The 25,716-nt window shown below is 42.7% G+C and overlaps 1 protein-coding gene across 1 annotated transcript in view; it reads left to right on the top strand.

The window, feature by feature from the left end:
• The first annotated feature begins 989 nt into the window (after positions 1–989).
• EPHX1 (epoxide hydrolase 1) overlaps positions 990–25,716 on the top strand; it is a 105,610-nt gene continuing 80,883 nt past the window's right edge. Inside the window, exon 1 of the mRNA XM_082251230.1 lies at positions 990–1,199. The gene's annotated coding sequence lies outside the window, so the exon portion shown is untranslated. The remainder of the gene's footprint in view (positions 1,200–25,716) is intronic.

The raw sequence follows: 25,716 nt of genomic DNA, 5'->3' as shown, positions 1-25,716 counted from the left end.
ATCCGTCTGGATTTCAGGGACAGGATCGGATGCGGATGGCAGCGGGTGTCAGCGGACATGTCTCCTCTGACATCCGCTGCCCCATAGGGATGCATGGAGGATCCGATCAGATCCGCCTGAAAAACTGACACGCGGATCTGATCGGATCGCTCGTGTGAAAGGACCCTAACAATGTTTACTATGTTTTCTGTGTACTGTTTTTACTGCCAGTTCACACATATGCAATGTCAGACATCGCATGTGATTTGCACCGCACTGCTATGCAAGCACATGCGATGTCTGTGCGTTGCGAGTTGATAGATAGATAGAATAGAGCACTTTTGGGATGTGGTGGAACGGGAGATTCACATCATGGATGTGCAGCCTACAAATCTGCAGCAACATGTCAATATAGACCGAAATCTCCAAGGAATGTTTCCAACACCTTGCTGAATCTATGCCACGAAGAATAAAGGCAGTTCAACTGGGGTCCAACCTGGACCCGGTACTAGCAAGGTGTACCTAATAAAGTGACCGGTGAGTGTAGAAGTCATAAAAAAAAATCCTTTGCGTTCTAGTGGATGTTCACGTCACACACCAGCGCATACAGGTCCATCTAGATCCATTTATTTGGACATAAATGTGACAGATTGGAGGCAATCAGATGTAAACGGATGCATGTTTATTCACATCTGGCTGCCCATTGACCTAACGTGAACCTTTTAGGCTTCAGGGATGTAAAACTGAACAGGACATGAATGTGACAAAAGTGACATCTGTACTGCTCTGCTCCAATCAGGATGAAGACAGCCTATGTGAAAGGTCAGAGGTCAGCCAGGGCCAGTTGTGACCTTTAGATGGACAGTATGAGTGGTATGGAGGCAGAGCTGGAAGATTTGTATCCCATACAGAACACATGGCTGGAAGGAGGCGTGCTCCCAGCATTGTACATGAACACAGAAGAGGGAGGACGCTCATCCACAGACCCAACCCTACTCTGTCTGCAAACTTTGTACACAGCCACAGGCCCAGGCTTCAATGAAAGTCCCATCATGCTCTTCTTTCCTGCTGTTTATTAGTGTAGGGGGAGGGGAGCATAGAGCGCAGGGACAGTGAAGCTGCAGGACAGGTGAGACTTTTCTAGGAGCTGCTGAGGACCATCCAGCCTGGGAGAGAAAGAAGAGCATCCAGCGGAGCCCAGGAGCACAGGGGACAGACAGGTGACAACCTCCTACATTTCTACACTAATTCATCCTCAAGTCTTTTGCACTTTGTCACTCTCCTGGCTTCAAGTTCTTGGCTGGAATTTGGCAAAAGCAGCAAAAAACAAACAAACAAAAAATCACTAGCCCACACTGTCCTGTATTTAGAATGGACATTTAGGGCTCATTCACAGCACACAGTGCATGTTATTGTATGTGCGGTGAACACGTGCGCTGCAATGTGTCATTTAAATGCATGGCTGTGCCTGCTTTTTTTTTTAGTTCTCTGTTTATTTAAAATTTTATGCAAATCTTTAGGCTGCAACGCTATACTGCATTTTGGATTGCATTGTGCAAAAATGCAACAGGTCATGTTTTCTTCATTGCAGCTGATCTAAAGCCACAGGACATGAGACAATTTGGACAACATTGCCCGATGTTGTTGGTGTGAATGAACCCTTAGTGCCGGTTCACACTAGGTCACTTTTATAGCCTGTGAAGTCGCGTGCACCGCGACTTCGGCGCGACTTGCACGGACTTCATATAATGAATGTCTATGCAAGTCGCTCCGAGGTCGCCCCTAAGTAGTACAGGACCCTTTTTCTAAGTCGGAGCGACTTGTGTCGCTCCTATTAGAACGGGTCCTGTTGCACTGCATGGACCGCGACGGACCGCGACTTGTCAGGCTGACAAGTCGCGGTAGTGTGAATGGACACTTATGGGCCATACACACTATACAATTGTCTTTAGATTTTGTCCTTTAAGCCCCGTACACACGATCAGATTATCGAACGATCTGTCGTCGGTTTTTTGTGGCATGCTAGTCTGATGTGGAAAGTGAAGAGGTTATTTTCATACGAATTTTCCCGTACGACAGAATTCTACTTCAGAAGTGATGTCATGTGTTGGATTGCTTTGTATGTGTTCTTTCGTCTCTGAGCATGCCTAGTCTTGCTCTTAAGATTTTTTCCCGTCGAAATCTGTACTAATGAGACGAAAATCGGACGTTGTTTTGACGGACGACAAAAATTTTATAGCCTGCACATCAGGATTTTGTCGGCCGAAAAGTCGGAGTCGGCTGTCAAAAGAAAGCACCATACTAACAATCCGAAAATCGGCAGATCGGTCGTCGGACGAAATTTCCCTACAGATTTTCTTATCGTGTTTACGGGCCTTAAGATTTACCAAAACCATATAATATGAGGTCAAATCTAAACACTTTCAATTTGTATGCAATCAGGCAGGACCTTGCTCTACATAGTTGAAGGTAAATCTAAAGGAAATCTGACAACAAACGTTGTATAGTGTGTATCCAGCTTTAGGCTAGGTTCACACTGAAGGCGGGTTTGAAATCATCAGTTTGAAATCAACTTGCACAATTTCAAACATGCATTTTAGTGCGATTTGAGAGACATCTGTGCAGGATCATGCACAGATGTTTATTGAACATGCCCCCAAGTCGCCAAAAGTAGCTCAGGAACTATTTTTGGGAATCGGTGTAGCGCCGCAAAGTCAGCGTTGCATCGATTCGGATGGTGCTGTTGCCAGATCGCATGTCCACTCGCCCCGATGTGAGCGGGAGCTAAAGGTTTATTCACACTATAATACATGCACAGACATGCGTGATAATGACGGGGTGTCATTTCTCTGCGAAAATAGCAATTAGTGGTATTTCATTGAAGGAAAATTCTCAGGCTGCATTCAAACATGTGCAATGCGACACACCGCTTTTTTTAACGCTTTTTTTTTTTTTAAACGTTTGTCATGCAACAGCATAGGGCATCAAATTCCCTTGAATGGGCTGCCCTACGCATGACAGATGCGCCAAAGCATTTTATGTACCTTTGTTTTTGACAGTGAGTCAAGTGCGTTTTTTGCGTGTTTTGGCTTGCAACAAAATAGGCGACTTCCACCCACATTTGGGGCGTCATCGAGGCAACGCAAACACGATGCGCATTTAGGCATGTTTTTTACGCACTTCTGGGATCGCGTGTAGAAACACGTGTTTCTGTGCCTGTTTCCGGAACGCCAAAGTGTGAATGGGGCCTCTTTTTTGCCCATTGAGCTGGTTAGGTGAAATTAAAATGAAATTGTTTAATAATACGAATAAAAGCTCTTTTTTTGGGTGTGTTGTTTAGGTAGTTTTTTGTCATGGTATTATTGGTATTAGTGTTTTTCTTTTTTTCGTGTAGTTGATTGTTATTTGTGTACTGCCACTTTTTAAGGCTAGGCTCCCACTAACCTGCACTATAAAACATGTCAGCTCTGGCAAGGAGCAACGTCATTTGTGTTTCAACTTTCAACTTTATTTGAAGTGTCACCCAGTGACAATTAATTAATGTCTCTACACATTAACACGTTGGGTTGCGTTCTGTACAATGGCATGCAGTGGCATCCAGCATTGGTGCGGAAAAATGCAGACTTGCTGAATTTTTCTGCACCGCACCGCACATCACACCAGCATTGTAGTGTGAACGGGGCACATAGAAAACAATTATTTTCAATATGTCCTAGTGGCGACCTGGGTTTATCCAGTGATGAAAAGCGCAGATCACTGCACATATTGTAAATAAGCCCTAAAGTTTTTTTTTACTGTTATATTTTTTTTTTCTTTCTGTGAAAGATGTAATGATGCTAATGAGGGGCAAGTTTTTGGTCTCAGAACAGTTCCAGGACACTTGGAAGGAGCTGCTGTACTCTTAAGGAGCCATTAAAGTGGTTGTAAAGGCTGAAGGTTTTTTATCTTTATACATTCTATGCATGAAGGTAAAAAACCTTCAGTTTGCAGCCCCCCTCCCCAGTACATACTAAGCCCAATCTCCATCCGGCATTGTGCACGAGAACTGAGGCTCCCCATTGGCTCCCGCTGCTGTCAATCACAGCCAGTGAGACAGGGGGTGGGGCTAAGACACAGCCAACTCAGGAGCGAGCATGCACGAGTGCCCCCATAGCAAGTGAGTTGCTATGGGGGCACTTGGCAAGGGGGAGCGGCCCAGAGCGCTGGCGGGGATCTGAGAAGAGGTGGATCTGGGCTGCTCTGTAAAAAAAACAACTGCACAGAGCAGGTAAGTATAACATATATATATATTTTTCAGCTTTTAGTGCTGTTGCATTTTGAATGACAATTGCGCGGTCCTGCAACGCTGTACCTAAACCAAATTTATGTCCCCCACAAATAGAGCTTTCTTTTGATGGTATTTGATCACCGCAAGGATTTTTCTTTTTTGCTAAACAATTTTTCATTTCCTTTACAAACGCTTTAAGGCGTCGTTCACACCGGAAACCAGTGCAAGAAACCTGCGTTCTGTGCGCATTTCCAGGTCCAGGTAAGAAACGCACTGGGTGTGTGATCTGAGGCAGGTGTCAAAATAATCCTAATGACACCCCAAATGCAGATTGCAAACGCAGTACTTAGAGTGTGTTTTTTGAATAGTAGTACATGCACTACTTTTGGTGCGATCCAGTACAATTTCAGCCCCCCTGTACAAGTGGCACAGATGATGAGTAGGTGATGGCCACTGATTTGGCAGCACTAATAGGATGCACTGGTGGGCACTGATTAGCAGTACTGATGGGCACTGATAGATGGCACTGGTGGGTACTGATTAGCATCACAGGTGAGCACTGGGGGGACCGATGTCTCTCTAACAGAACCCGGTTAATGTCTTTCTTCTTTTCTTCACGCTCACAGGCGATAGCCGGCTTCTGTTTACTTCCGTGATCAGCTGTCATTGGCTGACCGCTGATCACGTGGTAAAGGGCCCCCTGTGATTGGTCCTTTACCTCGATCCCGCTGTGATTGGCCCCTTACCTCGATCAGTAATCAGCCAACTCAAGGACTCGGCGATCACAGAGTGGGCAGCGCGTGAACGGGAGGACATCCATGTATGCCCTCCTGGCATTTTAAGGCCATGCTGTATCCATCTTTCGGCTATAGTGCAGGCGCCAAGTGGTTAAGATTTGTTCAGGCATTATAACCGAGCTCCACCCAGAAGGGGAAGTTCAACTTTATGGCCTCCTCACCCCCTCCTCTTTAGCAAATGGCACCCCAGATATTGGGGAACTACATGTCCCATGATGCTCATGCACTCTGCTGTGTAGTTCAGCATCATGAGAAATGTAGTTCTGGGGTGCCAATGTTTGCCATCACTGACCTTGGCGATCCGAATGGAAGTTTTCCTCTTTCCCTCCCTCTCCAAAGTCCTCTAGGACACGTCACAGGTCCCAGAAGACTGCAGGACCATTCACAATGCACAGCGGGACTCGCTAGCAGCGGGACTCCCAAACTGTTACAGCCGCATGCCCACAGTTGATATGCCAGCGCCGGGGACAGAAGGCGTAGGGAGGGAATGCCCTGATGAGCACTCCTGGGATCCTGGGACAGGTGAGTGTCTGGTTATTAAAAGTCAATAGCTACAGTATTTGTAGCTGATGACTTTTAATGAACACAAAAATGACTGGAGGTCAGCTTTAAGGAGTTGAAGTACCTTTCTTTTTAACATTGCTGTATTGTTGTGCTTAGTACATGTGTCAGGCCCATGTCAATTTAGTGATCCTGTTTGTGGCAACAATATATTTGGTTAAAAGTGTATGTCAGAGCAAAAGGAGGAGTTTTTATTCTCCTCTCCTGTTTGTAGGAGGAGTTTTCATTCTCCTCTGACTGTCCTATGAAGATGCAGGACCCCTGACCCCATGTCTGGACAGTGCTGATTGGCCCTGTGCTGATCACATGCACTCTCCCAAGAAAAAAATCCTCTCTAGCAATACACACCAAACTGAGCATGTGCAGCTTGCCCCCTAGCTCTGTACTATCAGGAGATATATTTGGGACAGTGGAAAAAGGGGAGGACCAGAGGAGACAGGATCAAACAGCCTTTTTACTCAAAGGATTAACCCCTTAGGTTTCACTGTGAGTATAACAAGCATGCTTTACTGCATATACAGACTGATTTTACTGTTGTGGGTTCAGCTTATCCTCCTCCTCGCCTCTTCCCTACTATTAGTGTTTTGTTTTTTTGGTAGCGGGTACCTTTTTCTCACAGGTACCCACATCCACTTCCAGATATCTTCCCTAGGCGAGCACATGTTCCAGGAGGCTGCAGGACCATTGTGAGAGCGTAGCGTGTCTTACCCATGAAATACTTTAGCTGCTCTTTTAATAAACAGACAGTCACCAGCCCAGGGATCCAGCTCTGTCTTCACCTAGGCTGGTTCATTCCCGGTCTTCAGACCCCGGTGCCACCAACTTGACTGTTAGAAGCCAGCTGTGACTTTCTGATATTTCACAGCTGGATGGTGGACCACCACAGTCAAGATGGTGGTGCTGGGTGCTCCAGGAGCAGCAAAGAACCAGACCGGGGAAGACATCGCTGGATCCCTAGGCTTGTGATTGATTGTCAAATTGAATGTGCTGAAATCTCATTGCACAGAACAGCATGTGAATCGCACAGGAATGTACAGCGCGTTCCTGTGCAATTCCCAGCATGAATCAGCCCTAACAGTGACTGCAGTTCCTCTTTAAATATTCCTTTTGTTCTAAAGTCCTGTTGTGGGCTGATAACGCACAGCTTTTTCATAGACTAAGCGCTGTCCGCCCTGCCCAGTGTTTTTGCCAAACTACTCAACCACTCCAACTCTCAGATCTCCTAAACATAACAACTCATTTATTCTGCTCTGGAATTTTGCATTTCAGGCATAAAGCCCTAAACACGGGTACAAGCTGCTGCATATTTCAGCCTCTTATAGATTTTGTCAGGTTGCTGGCCGCAGGGATGTACGCTGCTCCTATGCTTCCCAGGATGCATGCCTAAGCACTAGTGTGCATGTGGCCTTAAAGCCCAATGGAACTTTTATTTTGATTTACTTCTGGACCGGAAGGATTTGCCCCCCTTAATGACCAGGCCATTTTTTGTGATTCAGCACTGCGTCGTGCGACGCTGTACCCAAATAAAATTGATGGCTTTTTTTCCCACAAACGGAGCTTCCTTTTGGTGGTTTTTGATCACCTGTGCGATTTTTATTTTTTGCGCTATAAACAAAAAACATTTCTGAAAAAAAAAAAAAAAAATATATATATATATATATATATATATATATATATATATATATATTTCACTTTCTGCTATATAATAGTCCCCAAAAATTAAAAATTTTCATCCTTTTAGGCCAATTTGTATTCTGCTACATATTTTCGGTAAAAAAAATTAGCAATAAGCGTATTTTGATTGGTTTGCGCAAAAGTTATCGCGTCTACAAACTAGGGGAAAGATTTATGTAATTTTTATTTATTTATTTTTTTCTATTAATGGCGGCGATCTGCAATTTTTAGCGGGACTGCGACATTGCGGCGGACAGATTGGACACCTAACTCACATTTTTGACACTGTGGGGGGCCAGTGACATTACTACAGTAATCAGTGCTACAAATATGCACTGTTACTATAATAATGACACTGACAGGGAAGGGGCTAACACCAGGGGTGATCAAAGGGTTAAGTGTGAGCCTAGGGGACAGTTTTCGAACTGTGGGGGGATGGGCTTGTGAAATGATCACAGAGATCTGTGATCCTATATAGAAGCATCACAGGCGCTCTGTGATCATTTGAGAGAGAACAACGGTGGGATGTGTTTACAACAGCTGACCGTCCTTCTCTCTCAGCAGGGAGCGATCGCGGGTGCCTGGCGGCAATCGCAGCCGCTGGTCCCTTGGATCGGCATCCCCGCTGCCTATTGGGGGCAGGAGTGCACTGCCGCCGCCCCCCAGCACCATTACTGTGAACCGACGTACCCATACATCAATTTGCGCAGCCGAGCCAGCCTGCTGCAGTATATATGCGGTGGGCGGTTGGCAAGTGTTTAATCACATAAAACCATTCCATGTACGGCTAAAAGTGTTTATGTTTATTTTTTTTAGAAAGCAGATACAGCATGAGCAGAAAAGCCTGTCCTTTGCCAGCTTGCAGCAGAGAAGTACCCTTGCCATCTGTGTGCAAGCAGTGGTCTCTCTGTGAAGGTTAAGCTCGACAATCAGCAGGAAGAATGTTACTTGCGATTGCAGAGCTATAGGTTTGACTCAGTAGTAGAAGCAATTTTGGACTTTTCCAGAAAGATCACTGCTTTAATACAGAAAGTGAGGGACCTTCTTTACAGCATGCTGGCAAGGAAGAGGTTTTTCTACTCAGGCTGTGGCTGATTCTAAAAACATAAGTTAACTCAAAGATTTTTTACATGCGAGGAAGGAGGGTTTACACACACTCCCAGCTGCTATAGTGAATGGGAATACGTGTAAATTTGGTAAGTCAACTGTTGTTTTTAAGATGGAGTGATCTGGCGGCTGTACAGTTGTCAGATCACTTCCACAGAAACCCAGAAGTGCTTTTCCCTCCCAAGCAACCCCGACCATGTTACCATCTCACCTGCAAGCCCAGGACCCCGCATGACAGGTGTTGCCCGGTATAGGGGAAGGAGACCAACAATTGACTATTCGCTGATCTCACCTAGCCAATAAGATCTAGGAAGGGATGAGGATTTCCTCACATGTCAGGGGGTGCCTACATACAAAAACGTCACTTATGCTACACACGGTATATATCGTCACACCCACTGGAGCGAGAATAATATTTCACATTATTTAAAGGCTTTATATGTTGGATTTCTATTTACGTGTCACAACCTCATCTTTTCTATTTTACCATAAAGTTAGGTTATAGTGAGCTTGTCTGCACTAAAATTTACTTTATTGTATTTTTTATTTTATATTTACTGAAAATGTACTAAATATTTGTGCTTGATAAACCATTGCGCTAACATAAAACATTTTGTTTACTACCATTTTATTCTCTAGGTTCTCTGCTTTGAAAAAAATACTGCTTTGGTGTTTTAATGAATCTGCAGGCCTAAAATGATTTTTTATTGTGTGCAAAAAAACCCCCCACAAAATTGGGGTCTGACAGCAAAAAGGTTAAATTTTAATTTTATGTTAAAAATGGCAGGTTATACACTGTCCAAGTAGAGCAACAATTGTGATGGTTGGAAAGGAACTGGGCTGTTAAAGGTTTCTCTCCGTAGCAATAACCAATATTTTTGACTTTTGGAAGGCATAATATCTCACACACAGCAATTTCTGAAAAAAATAACCGTACAAGTGGATTTTAATCCTTCCTTTTTTTTCGCCCTGCAGCTGGCTAGACCTGAACGTTCAAAGTCTTTTTGCTGCTTATCTCTACAAATAGTCTCATAACCTTTGCCTTTCAAATTTGATTTCAAATATCTACTACTCACATGATCATGATTCTTTTACTTTTTTTTTTTTTTCAAAAATGTAGAAAATTAATTACTTTTATTTTTTTTGTTTTATGTGGAACTATATTGATTTTGGCTCAATTATTATAATTGATACATTTTATCTATTATGTTTATTTTTTTTTATACAATCTTGGTTTTAATAAAAATAAACATTTTACATGACTCAGGATTTCCACTCTGTCTCCAATTGAAGCCTTTAACAGAGTTGTATAGAAGGACAGGGGGGGAAAGGGGGAGAAATCTGCAGCTTGAGCTATTCAGCAACATCAACATGTTTTTTTTTTTTTTTCAGCAAAGCAGATAAGGATAGTTTAGACAACATTCCAAAAGGAGCCTGAAACTCTAGTTGATTTTGCTGCCTGCTTAATTTCACTTTAGTGCAAACTCTCAATTTCACTCAATTACTTAAAAATATACATATTTAATTATTTTTGTACTGACCCTTTACATTTTTTTATTTTACTGTGAAAAATAAAAATTTGAAGCAGATAATAGACTTTTTTTTTTTGTAAAAGGACAGGTACAGGAATATTGTTAAGAGCTTCTCTTACCCTCAGAAGTCATTTAGAACCAATCCACACATTAAAAACCACCAGAAAACCTCAATTTTAATTGAAATCTCTCAATTTTTAATAAATGTCCAAACTTTTTTATCCCCAATATTAAACTTGCTAAAAAAAAGAAAAAAGAAAAGACTTTCAGGGCTGCTTCACAGTATGGGGTCCATTTATTTAAAAAAAAATAGCTGTGTGAATTTCTCAAACACTCTCAAACATTCACACAGCCATTATGAACAATCCTCGTATTTTGCCTAATATGTTTATTTCCTATTATCGTGTGTGAGATGGAACGGTGCCCAGATATAATGGAATGGGAGTATGTTACACTGCTTCTGTGTTGTTAAAATAAAACTCAACCTTTGCAGACACATATTTCCTATTATCCTCAGCTCTATCTAATTGCCATAATGCAGTATTTTCCTGATTGAGGTGTTTCAAGAAAATACAGCATTTTGGACACTAGATGGAGGCGATACATGACAGCTGTGTAAATACTTGAGACATTCATTCAACAATATTTTAAATAATCTCCCATGTGATGCATTGACGGACATGTTAATGAAGTGAATTATTGTTAATTAGGGCAGCCTATTCATTTTAAATCTGGTGAGAGCACACTTTAATGCACAAAAAACTGACCTGCACCATTGTTTTGCAAAGCAACGCACCACAATGTACAGCAGTAGCTTTGTGGTGGACTGTAGTGTGGATGTGTTGTCTTCTACTGTAATAGTGCATTGGAAAAATTAGAAAGTCATTTGAAATGAATGCCAGTGGCGGCCGGTGTATTGAGGGCGCAGGGGCACCGCCCCCCCATCCATGCGTCCGCCCCCCCTAATCTGCATGCAGGGCACGGACGCATGGAGCTTAATGTTTTTTTTTTTTAATCACCTGATTAGTCTTTAAGTAAAGCATAGCCTAGACCAGGGTTCCTCTAGAGGTTGCTGGGGGTTCCTTGAGCAATGGGCAATTTCTGCCTTCTCAGATAAGTTCCCCCTGACACCATTGATCTTTTTAGCTATCTGGAAGAAGGTAATTCTTCCCAATGTCCACAAGTGTAAGGAGCATTCATCCCACTGACCATCACACTAATGTATCATGAGTCGTAGGTATAGTCATTTTTAGCAGGGGTTCCCTGAGACCTGAAAATTATTTCAAGGGTTCCTCTGTGTTGAAAAGGTTGAGGAAGGCTGGTGTATTGGTGACAGAGGAGTGAAAATTCAAAAACGTCCTCCTACGGTCAACATTACATTTACAGACATTACATCTCCCACACAGAAAGAAACCTATATGTAATGTCTGTAAATGTAATGTTAACCGTAGGAATGACGCGGCGGGGGATTCGTTACAGCTGTATGCAATGTTAGCTTATTACTACGTGTATATATATATATTTAATGATTTGCTGGGCACTTGGCAACCTCCTATGAATATGTTATGTATAACGAAACGCGTTAGAAACGTCACAGGTGCCATCCTGCACACTGACTGCCTTATTTCTGGGGAAGTTTGTAAGTGTATTTCTATAGCCTTAATAAATTGTCCATAACAGTTTTACACTATGTCAGTGTTGTTTGGTTTATCCCTCTATATACATCTCTGAGTGGGATTTCCCGACAACACTATTGGAGAACTCTGTGGATTCCATACCTCGGCTCATCCGGTGATCCAGCCACGTTGGGGGACATTCATGTTATTCAGCGTGTATGACCCATTTACTATACAGTAATTTGGGTCCATACCTTCTGGTGAGCGCATTCATTTTCTGTTGGTGTGGGGATCTTTTTGAGTCACTATCACCTTAAAATTTCCTTCTGGATAATTTTTTGGATTTTTTCACTTACACCTGGGACTTAAGTTTCATTTGCACTAAAGAAGTTAATCACTGGACTCACATCTCCCCTTTTTTCTGTTTTTGATATATTTGTGTTCAATGGTATGTCTATTCATATTTGTGGCATTATTGTGGTGTCACGTTTAGCGCTGCACTGTTATTTGTTTTACACCTATCTACTGCTTGGAGAAGTCTGGCCAAAGTGGTCTTCATGGAAGAATTGCAGCCAAAAAGCCATTCCTCTGACGTGGAAACAAGGTTAAGGGACTCAACTTTGCAAGAAAACATAGGAACTGGGGTGCAGAAAAATCACAGCAGGTGTTCTGGACTGATAAGTCAAAATGTAAAATATTTGGCTGTAGCAGGAGGCTGTTTGCCGAAGGGCTGGAGAGCGGTACAATAATGAGTGTCTGCAGGCAACAGTGAAGCATTTCTGCAAGTGGAGTTGGAGATTTGGTCAGGATCAATGATGTCCTCCATGCTGATAAATACAAGCAGATACTTATCCATCATGCCATATCATCAGGGAGGCATGTGATTGGCCCCACATTTATTCTGCAGCAGGACAGATTACGAGGAGAGAAAGAAGGATCTGAGGCAGCCTACATCCACAGAAGATCTATGTTTGCACCTAATTCATTAAAGCTGTGTGCCAGTTTCAGCACCAGATTCCGGTAGTTCTTGCTAGTGCTACTTTTAGATACTGTCACTATGGCTGTGAAAGATTCTAAAAAAATTACCACTGGTTCACAGAGAGTTAACAGAGAGGTAAATAAGACCAACTCCGAGTTATCATACAGAGAGACGCTGGTTCACAGAGTTGGGTATACAATATGTGTGGATAATGTGATAACCTCCTATGTAGGGTTTGTGGTTGCTCGCATGCTGGCAGTCGCTGGCTTCCTAGCAACCAATGACTCATCCCTAGGCCCATTTAGCTGCCGACCGGGGGATTCCTTAGCCGACAGCAGGAAGTTAACAAAGGGGCATGGATGTGGGACATTTACAGTGCCTTGCGAAAGTATTCGGTCCCCTAGAACTTTGCGACCTTTTGCCACATTTCAGGCTTCAAACATAAAGATATAAAACTGTAATTTTTTGTGAAGAATCAACAACAGGTGGGACACAATCATGAAGTGGAACGAAATTTATTGGATATTTCAAACTTACTTTGTTAACAAATAAAAAACTGAAAAATTGGGCATGCAAAATTATTCAGCCCCTTTACTTTCAGTGCAGCAAACTCTCTCCAGAAGTTCAGTGAGGATCTCTGAATGATTCAGTGTTGACCTAAATGACTAATGATGATAAATAGAATCCACCTGTGTGTAATCAAGTCTCCGTATAAATGCACCTGCACTGTGATAGTCTCAGAGGTCCGTTTAAAGCACAGAAAGCATCATGAAGAACAAGGAACACACCAGGCAGGTCCGAGATACTGTTGTGGAGAAGTTCAAAGCCGGATTTCCCAAGCTTTAAACACCCTAAGGAGCACTGTGCAAGCGATAATATTGAAATGGAAGGTGTATCAGACCACTGCAAATCTACGAAGACCTGGCCGTCCCTCTAAACTTTCAGCTCATACAAGGAGAAGACTGATCAGAGATGCAGCCAAGAGGCCCATGATCACTCTGGATGAACTGCAGAGATCTACAGCTGAGGTGGGAGACTCTGTCCATAGGACAACAATCAGTCGTATGCTGCACAAATCTGGCCTTTATGGAAGAGTGGCAAGAAGAAAGCCATTTCTTAAAGATATCCATAAAAAGTGTCGTTTAAAGTTTGCCACAAGCCACCTGGGAGACACCAAACATGTGGAAGAAGGTGCTCTGGTCAGATGAAACCAAAATTTAACTTTTTGGCAACAATGCAAAACGTTATGTTTGGCGTAAAAGCAACACAGCTCATCACCCTGAGCACACCATCCCCACTGTCAAACATGGTGGTGGCAGCATCATGGTTTGGGACTGCTTTTTTCAGCAGGGACAGGGAAGATGGTTAAAATTGATGGGAAGATGGATGGAGCCAAGTACAGGACCATTCTGGAAGAAAACCTGATGGAGTCTGCAAAAGACCTGAGACTGGGACAGAGATTTGTCTTCCAACAAGACAATGATCCAAAACATAAAGCAAAATCTACAATGGAATGGTTCACAAATAAACATATCCAGGTGTTAGAATGGCCAAGTCAAAGCCCAGACCTGAATCCAATCGAGAATCTGTAGAAAGAACTGAAAACTGCTATTCACAAACGCTCTCCATCCAACCTCACTGAGCTCGAGCTGTTTTGCAAGGAGGAATGGGCAAAAATTTCAGTCTCTCAATGTGCAAAACTGATAGAGACATACCCCAAGCGACTTACACTGTAATCGCAGCAAAAGGTGTCACTACAAAGTATTAACTTAAGGGGGCTGAATAATTTTGCACGCCCAATTTTTCAGTTTTTTATTTGTTAAAAAGTTTGAAATATCCAATAAATTTCGTTCCACTTCATGATTGTGTCCCACTTGTTGATTCTTCACAAAAAAATTACAGTTTTATATCTTTATGTTTGAAGCCTGAAATGTGGCAAAAGGTCACAAAGTTCAAGGGGGCCAAATACTTTCGCAAGGCACTGTATATATATATCATATGAAAAACCCTGCATGAACTTGTTAACTCAGTGTACAAGCATTGTCTTCCATTCAATTTTTTTATTTATTTTTATTTAAACATTTTTATTAAATTTTTGTACAAACATAAATCAATAAGGATTTGTTACGCATGTTTTTTTTAAACTCTAAATCCCCGTTCACACTAAGGCGACCTGTGAGGCGACCTGGTCGCCTCACAGGTCGCCGCAGGTCGCCTTCCATAGGGAAGCTGCGGACCCGTTCTAATAGGAGCGACACAAGTCGCTCCGACTTAGAAAAAGGGTCCGGAGCTTCTTTGGGGCGACCCGGAGGCGACCGCCATAGACTTCAATGTTATGAAGTCCGTGGCGGCCGCTCCGAGGTCGCGGCGCGCTGCTCGCACCGCGACCTCGGAGGTCGCCCCTGGAAATAGCGTCGCCTGCATGTGAATGGGGACTTAAAGTTAAAAATAAGTTGGTCAACTTTGGTCATATGAAAAAAGAAAATGCCTGGTGCAGTAGAGTAGAGCTCAGTTCACACCAAAACACATGGCGGAAAAGCTGCGTTCCATGCACATCCCCTGTAGGTGAACGTGCTGCCCTTGATAGAGTTTGCTAGTGTCAATGAATTGTTAATAAAACCCCAAAACGCATTGTTGTGCTGCATTTGTGGGCACCAAATCACATGGTACCGCAGTACCATGTAATTGGGTGCAGTGCATTCTGAAACAGTATTGTTTGCACTACTTTCTCTGCATCCCAGTGCATTTTGCAGCCCATTCAAATAAATGAGTTGCAAAACCAGAGCACATGGAAACGTGTGTATTCCGGTGTGAACTGGCTGTAAAAATACGTTAGTGTCATGAGAAGTGACTGAAATCTTTTTAATCTACTGCCCGGTTAGTGACCTGAAAAAAAAAAACTGAGGGCATAATGAGCTCTTGTAATAAGGGCACATAATAGAGTATTTCATTTATTTTGGGCAGGTGGAGATGATACCTCATAGGATAGCTTTTGTATTGGAATACGTGATGTATACCTTGATGCTTTACTGGGGCCCCATGCTTTTTATATATATATATATATATATATATATATATATATATATATATATATATATATATATATATATATATATATATATATATATATATGTTTATATATATATATACTGTATATATATATATATATATATCATTTGTATTTATTTATTTATTTAATGTTTTGCTGAGTTGTTTTTACCAGAAAACTGTTTTTTTTTTTATGTTTGTGTGCCTTTTCTGTAAGAACTAATAATTTTATTATTGATTGATTAACAGTGATGTTTTATTTTTTCACTGTGCCCACCTTTTCCTAGTACCTTGATATACTGTATAATAAATCTTTGTAACTGATCTCCAGATCTCAAGCGGGTGGTAATTCCTTTGTGTAATCTCCAAACAGAAACACGGTTCATTTATGTGGGACTAAAGGTACACACTCCTATCGTCCAATGGTCAGCAATTTCCCAATCCTTATTGCAGGGCATAGTTCATTAAAGTATTACTAAGCCTAGATCCTGCATTCACTATATCTGGTCTCACACAGTACACAGAACATGGGGATGCAATTATCTTAGTAAATATAAACTGCTAAATATCTTTTCTCATCAGCAGTGAATAGCAGTCATGTGACTTCTATCAGTGTCTGGATAATGATTGTAGGAGGAATTTTCATTCTACTCTGACTGTCCTATGAGGCTGCAGGACCCCTGACCCTCTGTCTGGACAGTGCCGATTGGCCCTGTGCTGATCACATGCACCCTTCCTAGAAAAGAAAAAAATCTCTAGTACAGCTGAACGATTAATCGTTACAAAATTGTGATCTCGATTCAACCCCCCTCATGATCTTAATCTGGCATTTCCACGATTCATGTAACAGGTGCAGAGCATTTCTCTGCTCACAGCTGTCAAAAAAAAAAGGCAGCCTGCAAAGTTTATCACAACATTGCTCAGTGCTGAGATAAAAAGAAACATTGTATCATTTGGTTCTTTGAGATTAAGGCCCCTTTCACACTTGTAGTCCGTCAGGCGGACTCCGTTTTTCTCAGCGGGGGATAGATCCGCCAATTCCCCGCTGAGCAGGCGGATGACAGCTGTGTCTCCGTGCTGTGTGTGGAGACACAGCTGTCAGGTCCCCATGCATCTCTATGGGGGAATTGGATGGGAACGGACCGTCTGTCCGTTCTCATCCGATCCGCCAGACGGATGGAAAATAGGGTTTCCATCCGTCTGGTTTTGACGGATCGGATCGGATAAGATGTCAGCAGACATGTCTCCGTTGACATCCGATGCCCCATAGAGATGCATGGGGCGTCCGTTCAGATCCGCCTGAAAAAACTGACAGGCGGTTCTGAACGGACTCCCTGTGTGAAAGGGGCCAAAAGGGATGAACTTCACTACATATATTTTTTAGCAGGGACCCTAGAGAATAAAATGGCGATCGTTGCAATATTTTCTGTCACGCTGTATTTGCGCAGCAGTATTTCAAAAGCAATTTTTTGGGTAAAAATACACTTCAATGAATTTAAAAAAATTGAAACAGTAAAGTTAGCCTAATTTTGTGAATAATGTGAAAGATGATGTTATGCTGAGAATCGTGATCTTAATTCTAAGCAAAAAAATCGTGATTCTCATTTTATCCAGAATTGTGCAGCTCTTATCTCAAGCAATACACATCAAACTGAGTGTGTGCAGTGTGCCCGCAATGCTCTGTACTATCAGCAGATGGATTGGGGTGCTAAGAGTGCTAACTATGCCCACGCTTTCCACCCCCTGCTTTATTCATGGAGTTGTACTATAGCTTCTGTTAAGAAAAGCGATCTATGAATGGAGGAGGGGGACCTTTCATCAATCCTTTATTGATAGATCACTTTTCATTGCTGGAAGCTATAGAGCATCTTCTATGAATGGAGGAGGGGCAGAAAGGGGTGGCATAGTCAGCACCCTTGACAGGTGCCCATGAAAGATCCAGTGGCTATATTAACCCCCGCAGCACCAGAAAAAGGGGGTATTCAGAGGATGGACGGTTTCAACTAAGACAGCAGCACAAAGGACACTCATTAAATGTAAGTAACATCCCTTATGCTGATTTAAAGTAACTAAACATAGACTTTAACCTATGATGAAACTTGGCACCCCAGATGTTTTGGAACTACATTTCCCATGATGCTCATGCACTTTGCAGTGTAGTTGAACATCATGGGAAATGTAGTTCCAAAACATCTGGGGTGCCAAGGTTCAGCATCACTGCTAGACCATCCAATTTCAGTGTCAGCTCTTTTGACTCTCACATCTGCTCCATCAAAAACAGTCTTGTATAATTTGTTGCACATTTCAGGCAGTTTTTGGATAAAGAAGACAACTGTTTTGCAAGAGGCATGTAGTAGGCCATCTACGTCATCCTGGAACAGGGATCGTAAATCAGGTCTCAGATGTCATGGCACCTTAATAATTGGATTATGTAAATAAGAACAGGGTGTCTTCACTTATTTTTCACACCCCTGTCATGCTATGGATTATCCATGATTAAGTTGGATTATCCATAACATGAGTAGAGTAAGTTTCTGACACTCATTAGAACTGAGAAAAACAAATGGATGAATGGTGAAACCTCTTTAAAGGGGCTGTTAAGTCTGAAGGTTTTTTTATCCTAATGCACAGGTGTCAAACACAAGGCCCACAGGCCGAATCCAGCCCTCCAGGCCATTTCATGTGGCCCTTGCCCCTTTCCTGCAGCTGCTGCATCTCCCTCATCTCTGCCCCATCTTGTCTCAGCAGATGGCAGCAGAGAAGACAGATCTCCTCTGCCAGATCCTGTGCTTCCCCCTGCAGCTGCAGAGAGGACACAACTCCTCATACAGATCCTGCACCTCTTTGGGCAGCTGCAGTACCCCCTCCTCTCCACCTCCACTGGTCTTAGCATTCAGCAGACTCCAGCAGTGGGCGCCAGCCCTCCTCCAGACACTGCTGTTGCTGCTTCCCAGCTCTGCCTCCAGCTTCTTCCCAGCAGCAGCACATGGTAAAGAGGATACACTGTGATGTAAGGGATGAGAGGGTGGGGGCTCTTGACTTCTGATAGTGCTGGGCTACAGATAGAACTGGCCCTCTGAGGGCAACCATAATGGGGATGCGGCCCGCGATGCAATTGAGTTTGACACCCCTGTCCTAATGCATTCTATGCATTAAGATAAAAAGCCTTCTGTGTGCAGCAGTCCCCCTCGGCCCTCCCAACACTTACCTGAGATCCCTCTCTATCCAGCAAAGTCCACGAGTGTCTCAGCCGTCTGAGATTCTCCCTCCTGATTGGCTTAGACACAGCTGCGGCGCCATTGGCTGCAGCTGCTGTCAATCAAAGTCAGCTAGCCAATCAGAAGAGATTGGGGTGGAGCCAGGTCGGGGTTCTGTATCTGAATGGACACAGTTTGCTGTAACTCGGCTCGGGTGCCCCCATAGCAAGCTACTTGCTGTGGGGGAGCTAAACAGGAGGGAGGGGCCAGGATCACAGAAGAGGGACCGTCTAGGTCAGGGAGGTGATCAGGCTATATTGTGTAACTGCAGGAAAAAAAGTCAGGTCAGCAGCCTGGCTGCGCTGTTTGGTAGGTTTGTGTATGTCCCAGGACTGGACGGATGGAAATGCAAAACTTTTTATACATAAAAACAATTCCCATTTTGGTATTTTAATAGCTGCTTGTATCAGCTTCAGCTTTAACTCTATGTACTTTCCCATAATTGTAAATGGCATCTGAAATTAAGGAGAATACTGTTATACTCAGAACATTCCTAGACCAAAATAATTATATATTAGGAAAAATACAATCCAGAACATGCCTGAAACACAGTCTGCACAAGTAAAGTATATTGTTTTAGCAGGAATGTTTTATAAAGGTTCACCTTAGATAAACTGTGCCTATAGGCATTAATAGGACTTGTTGGCGTAAAGTACTCTGGTGCCCACCAAGGGCCCTCCTGCCTCTATTATTCACCTTTCCAGCAGAAACCTCTGCTCTTCTTCTGTATCCAATAGTGGTCAGTCATGTTGGCTTTCTGCTACCCTAGCAGACCAAGAGGTTATTATAGGGCCTGGTGACGGGGGTGGTGGCATGGTCAGTTGCCTAGTCAAGGATGATCAGTCAGGTTTAATTCCTTCTGTCACTCACTTTATCCTAAGCATCCATCACCACCTGTTTACGTTACCTCTGGTCTGTGGGCAGGACTTTTAAAGGAACTTGCCACTGACCCCTAATGCAAAAGGCGGTCTTGCAACTGCTCACTAAAGTAAAGGGGGGTCTTGCCACTGCCCACAATGTAAAAAGGGCCTTTCCGCTGACCACCAATGCAATGGGGGCCTTGCCATTGACTACCAGTTTGTGGTTGCCTTGCTGCTAACCACAAATGGTTGGGCATTTCCACTAACAACCAATGTGATGGAGCTTTCTTGCTTACCACCAATGCAAAGGGGGCCTTGCTGCTAACCTCTAATGAAAGGTGGCCTTGCCACTAACCATCAATGTAAAGGAGATTCTGCCAGTAGCCAACAATGTAAAGGGACCTTGCCACTGACTACCATGTAAAAGGGGACTTGCCACTGACCATGATTGTTTTGGAGGCCATGTCATCATCCAATGAAAGACTTATCTTATGAAGGCTAATCAATAACCAGGCAGCTTTTTTCTCATGTACGTAGTTAATTGTAGTGCAACTATATTCCTATGTGTATATTTCATCAGAATGAACCTTCTAAATTACATTCTACCCATTGTGACAGTGTGAGGCCTTTAAAAATAGTTAGGACTGACGTAAACTCATTTCAAAACACATCTACCACGAGAGCTAATCACCCCCATATCACACCATATATGCCCAAACTTGCCCACTTTCTGGAAAAGTCCCACCTCTACATGCCAAGCAACTGACTCACTTCAGTAAAATATACAATTCTTTTCATTTTTGAGTCTGCAGAAAAACCACAGTGTGACTGATCCTCTGCTTAAACAACATTGTTCCCACTAGCAGAGTGCCAAAATGCTTAAAAAAGCAAAAATAGCTTCAAACAAAAACACAAGACTTTCAGTAAAAAATGACTGTCAGTATAGTTTTTCTATATGCTGTTAAAGCTAAACTCCAAGCAATCAGCTACATAGGCAAATTAAATACATACATTGATCAGCCATAACTTTATGACCACTGATAGGTTAAAGCGGAGCTCCAGTCTCCTAAGCATTTTTTTTTTTTTTAAAGCACCTCCATGATTCTGTAATGATACTGCACGACGCACTTTTTTGATTACAGGTTTCCACTGCAATGGCGGCTGTGGTTGTTATGGCAACCTGTCAATCAACAGAGAGCTCAGAAGGGTAGGCAAGTGCGGTCGGGGAAAGGAGCGATGGAGGAAATGGTGCCGATTGCGTCACTTCCAGTCATGAAATCTTGCAATTGCACCTGCTTTAGATGCCTGAAGACTCCTGGGATCGATGACATAGCTATCCCAGGAGTCAACGGACTGGACTGATGACATAGATATCCCAGGAGTCAATGCCAGGACTGATGAGATAGTCGCCTAAGCAGGCGCAACCGGAAGTCATGGGGAAGACTACTTAATAAAAAGGTACTTTATTTTGAAATTTCACCATATGAATTTCCAAAAATAAAATCATTATGGGTGCACATCACAATGTGGAGATTATTAAAAAATGAGTGGAACATGTTCCTGAAGTTGAATGTTGAAAGCAGAAAAAAATGTTTGTTGTGTATGGAGCTGCATAGCCACAGACCAGTCAGGGTGCCCATGCTCATCCGTGTCCACAGCCAAAGGTGCCTACAATGGGCACGTGAGCTTCAGAACTGGACCACAGAGCAATGGAAGAAGGTGGCCTGGTCTGATGAATCACATTTTATTTTACATCATGTGGATGGCTGGCAGTGTGTGCTTCGCTCACCTGGGGAAGAGATGGCACGAGGATGCAGCATGGGAAGAAGGCAAGCTGGCGGAGGCAGTGTGATTTGGGGAATGTTCTGCTGGGAAACCTTCCATCCTGCCATTCATGTGGATGTTAGGTAAGTAGTCTAAAAGGCTGTACCTGCGGCATGTTCTATATAGGTAAAACTATAAGAGAGCTCCGCCAAAGGATAAATGACCATGTGTACGTATCAGCAGGGGGAAGGATGATCACGCCCGTGAGCAGACACCTTGACCTATACCACAGGTTCAATCCCAAAAAGGCAAGATTTTATGTGCTTGAGGTTATTCCTCAAGATCCTCGGGGTGGCAACTGGGACAAAAAAATTCTCCAGAGAGAGACTCTCTGGATAGAGCGTCTCAATGCTACTTATAGACCTGGGTTGAACGAAACACAGTCATACAAACCCTTTCTGTGAAGGTTTCCTTGCTTACTTAATGCCAATAGACCCAATTGACCTCGAGTAGCATACTCTGGTTACGATAAAGGCCCTATGTGGGATATATGGGTCAGGGTGTCTGCTTGGTTTTGGCGCGGTCATCCTCCCCCCGTATATATATATATATAATTATTCTGATACCTCTTCACATTAAATAGGTTCTATGGCACATATACCCCTCTTCCTTCCTTATGTATAACAAACATTTCTTTGTGCTATAATCCCTATCTCATCAATACTATGATCTTGAGGATTTATAATAAGTCAAAATATGCAACTTTCCCTTGGGGTTTGAAGTATGGAAGTGTTTCTGGTAGGGGGCAGTTTAGCCCCTGTTCTTTCATTAGGGCTGTTACTATTGAACGCCCTCACTAGTGGTTAATGTCAAAAAATAAACATGGTTATATAATAATTTTTGATAAACAAATATATTACCGATATATATCTCCTGGTCTACCAGGAACATCTCTATACCTTAGTGAAATATGTTTTTACATCTATTTTTTATATATAATTTCTATCTTGTTGTGTTGTTTTTTCATTTCAGGCAATTAGAATCCTCATGTAATTGCGGACCGATCCTGTGGGGGCAGTGTGGGTAAGCATGGAGGTTTGGCCTCATCAGTGAGATATGTGCGGCCAGATAGGCCGCAGGTTAGCTTCCGCCCCTTCCGGGCGGAACTTCCTGTGGCACCTGAGCGGACTACGAAGGCACTTCCTGCCTCTGTATGATCTGCATACACCCGTGACTAAGCCGAGAGCCTCGCTGGGGTGTCCCCGCGCTGGCTCTCGAGCGATGTCCGGTGGGAGTGGCCGGGGCGGTGACGTCCGTTTGACGAACCGCCCGGGATCCATGCTACTTAAGGGCGCCATTTACAAGCCCTGGTATGGTGGAGGTTCCCCATCCGGTGAGGACTGTGCGGAAGCTGGGAACAGCGTGGCAAGGGGTAAGCTTTATATGGCCAGTACTAATACTGTAACATTACACTTTTGTGATATCCGGGAATTCACCCTAATCTTACTGTGCTTAACAGCCGAGATACAAGCAGAGGAGATATGCTCCCTACATTTAAGCTCTGGTCCTTCCCAAGTTTGGTGAGCCTTGCTAAAGTGTCTGTTTATGTTTGGAACTTTCGTACTGCATAGGGAACTATCATATTGGGTGGCACTTTATATATTCACCACTATGTCTATTACCTATGTTTATTCTAAGTACACTTTGCATGTACTCATCTTGGACCCTATGTAGCAACTGCTTATCTATATATAACTCTGGTCACTCACCCCCCCCCCCCTACCATTATGGAGGAGGGTGGGCCGGATACAAAATTGATTACACACACATACTCACATATGTATATGGAAGCAAACCAATATACATAATATGTATTTTACTATAGGGGTAACCCATATATGAATGGGTAAATCCTGTATGTTGGTGCATAACCGTTTAGAAACGCATGGCACCTGTCCATTCCTACGGTCCAGAATGACTATATGTCTTTTCTTTTGCCCCTTTCAAGGCAGATAATCTAGGGGCTCTATAGGTACTTACACACCCTTATAACAAGCATGAGGCACACTGACTTTACCACTTTGAAACACTTGAGCTTATGGTTTAGCATTTCTATGGGCTTTCCCTTAAAGTGATATCATAGAATAAAAACGCCTATTATTCTGAGAAACACTGTTCTTCTGCTCTCATCCACCCAGATATGAGACATGGAGTGACTACCCTCACTACTATGTCACTATACATTGCCTTTTTTGAGCTTCCCAAAACGCACAGTCCTCCTCGTTAAAGAATTCTCTATGGAAATTGAGATATGTGCCTGATTACTATATGTACAGGTATGTATACATTTTTCTGTCCATTTACCAGATATATAAACAGGATATATATGCTTATACTATAACTACAGCATGGATCCCCACATATACTCACTATTGGCAGCCTCCGTTCTTTCCCCTAAACCCCTATAGTGTCTGAATGCAACGTAAGACCCAATGTTATATTGTGTTGATATCAAAAATAGAAGGACTTATCTGAGATGTGCAAGACGATTGTATGTAATTAAAAGGAGAGATAAATGATATGTAATTGTAATTATAAACACACTGAAAATGAGGTAAAACATATATATGTAATTTATCTAAATACTGTTATTTTTCACACAGACAAAAGAAATGATATGCTCCAGATGAAGCTTTTTTGTCTAAGAAAGCGAAACATGTCGAGCAAAGGTCATATATTACATGGTGAATGTTAACTTATATTTTCAGTCGACCCCGCTGACCGGCACCATACTGTTTGGGTGTCCGTCGGCGGTTCTTCTGATATCAAGCAATACGTTTCCAAGGATTATATGACTACGAATGATCTTGTACTTTGAACTGTATGTAAATCGACTTTTATAAGTTCTATGCACTGAGATATTGTACAACATAGACCACTGTTGTGTGGTCTCACTTTGTCCTTAATACACAATTATCTGCCTGTATTTTTCTATGATTTTAAAATATTTAGTTTTGTGTTGAATAAAAGAAATCTTTTTAAAAAAACTTTTGTGCCCGAAATCCCTGTTTCCCAATCCTTCCAAATGTAATTAGTTAATTGAGGATAGGGGCACACCCTAAATTGGATACGTCATGGCCAAGATGGCTGCTATCTGTGGACACATGACTTGTAAAACAATTCTAAAAGGCTACCTATAGCGCTTGCTTTAAAATATTGAATTTAAAGTGAATATATAGAACTTCATAAAATAAATATAATATATAAAATATTAAATTGATAACTCATATTCCATAAAACATTATTACATAAAAAGTCCAAAATTTAAAATGTCCGATATAAATATAAGGTGAGTCCTTAGTGCAAAAAAAATCCAAATAAAAAATTCCAATAAGTGTGCAATATAGTGAGTCCTTTGTGCAAACTTTTTTACAAAAGTGCAAGTGCTCAGCGCGGTGGTAAATCCTGTGACAAAGGTAAGATTCAATCACTTACCAGACGTTGTGGGTCATGTGTGCCTTATAGCACCATGACCTATCAAGCTTGTATAGCCTTCCAGGCTAAACGATCTCTTTAGCTTGCTTCAGAACGGGTAAGGTGATAAGGTCCCCCTCTGTCTCCTCTCCCCTCTCGCCAGACAAAGATATGTAAAAAAATGGAGCTCCAAATAGTGTATTATCCTTTAGGACTTTTATTCCCAATTGGGCAAAAAAGATTTTTACATGCAGGTAAAGTCAAACATAAAAAATATAAAAAGTAAAAAGCAGATAAACAAAGTCGGGGTAAAATCCTCCCGAATGCAGCCCTGTTTTGGCCGCCTGTGAGCGTGTGTTACGGCGCAAGCCGATCAGCGTGGACGCTAGCGGGAGAACTTCCGGCTTGCGTTCCACCCTTAGCACACGTCACCACGCTGTGTGTTCCAAACTGACGCGTTTCGTCACTTCCGGTAACGTCTTCGGAGATGTGGATGTTACTTGACACGTATCACCTACCTAAACATTGTTGCTGACCAAGTACACCCCTTCATGGAAATTATATTCCCTGATGGCATTGGCCTCTTTCTGCAGGATAATCCACCCTATCACACCGCAAAAATGGTTCAGGAATGGTTTGAGGAACACTGCAAGATTGTGGTGAAGGTTCCACTTCGCAACTTACAGGACTTTACCACTTTAAGACCGGAAGATTTTACCCCCTTCCTGACCAGGCCCTATTTTGCGATTCAGCACTGCGTTATTTTAACGGACAATTGCGCGGCCGCGCGATGCTGTACCC

Source organism: Pelophylax lessonae, assembly GCF_965119305.1.
Source record: "Pelophylax lessonae genome assembly, chromosome: 3".
Classification (NCBI taxonomy): domain Eukaryota; kingdom Metazoa; phylum Chordata; class Amphibia; order Anura; family Ranidae; genus Pelophylax; species Pelophylax lessonae.
Note: the sequence above shows the minus strand (reverse complement) of the source record. Positions and strands in the feature narration are given on the sequence as shown.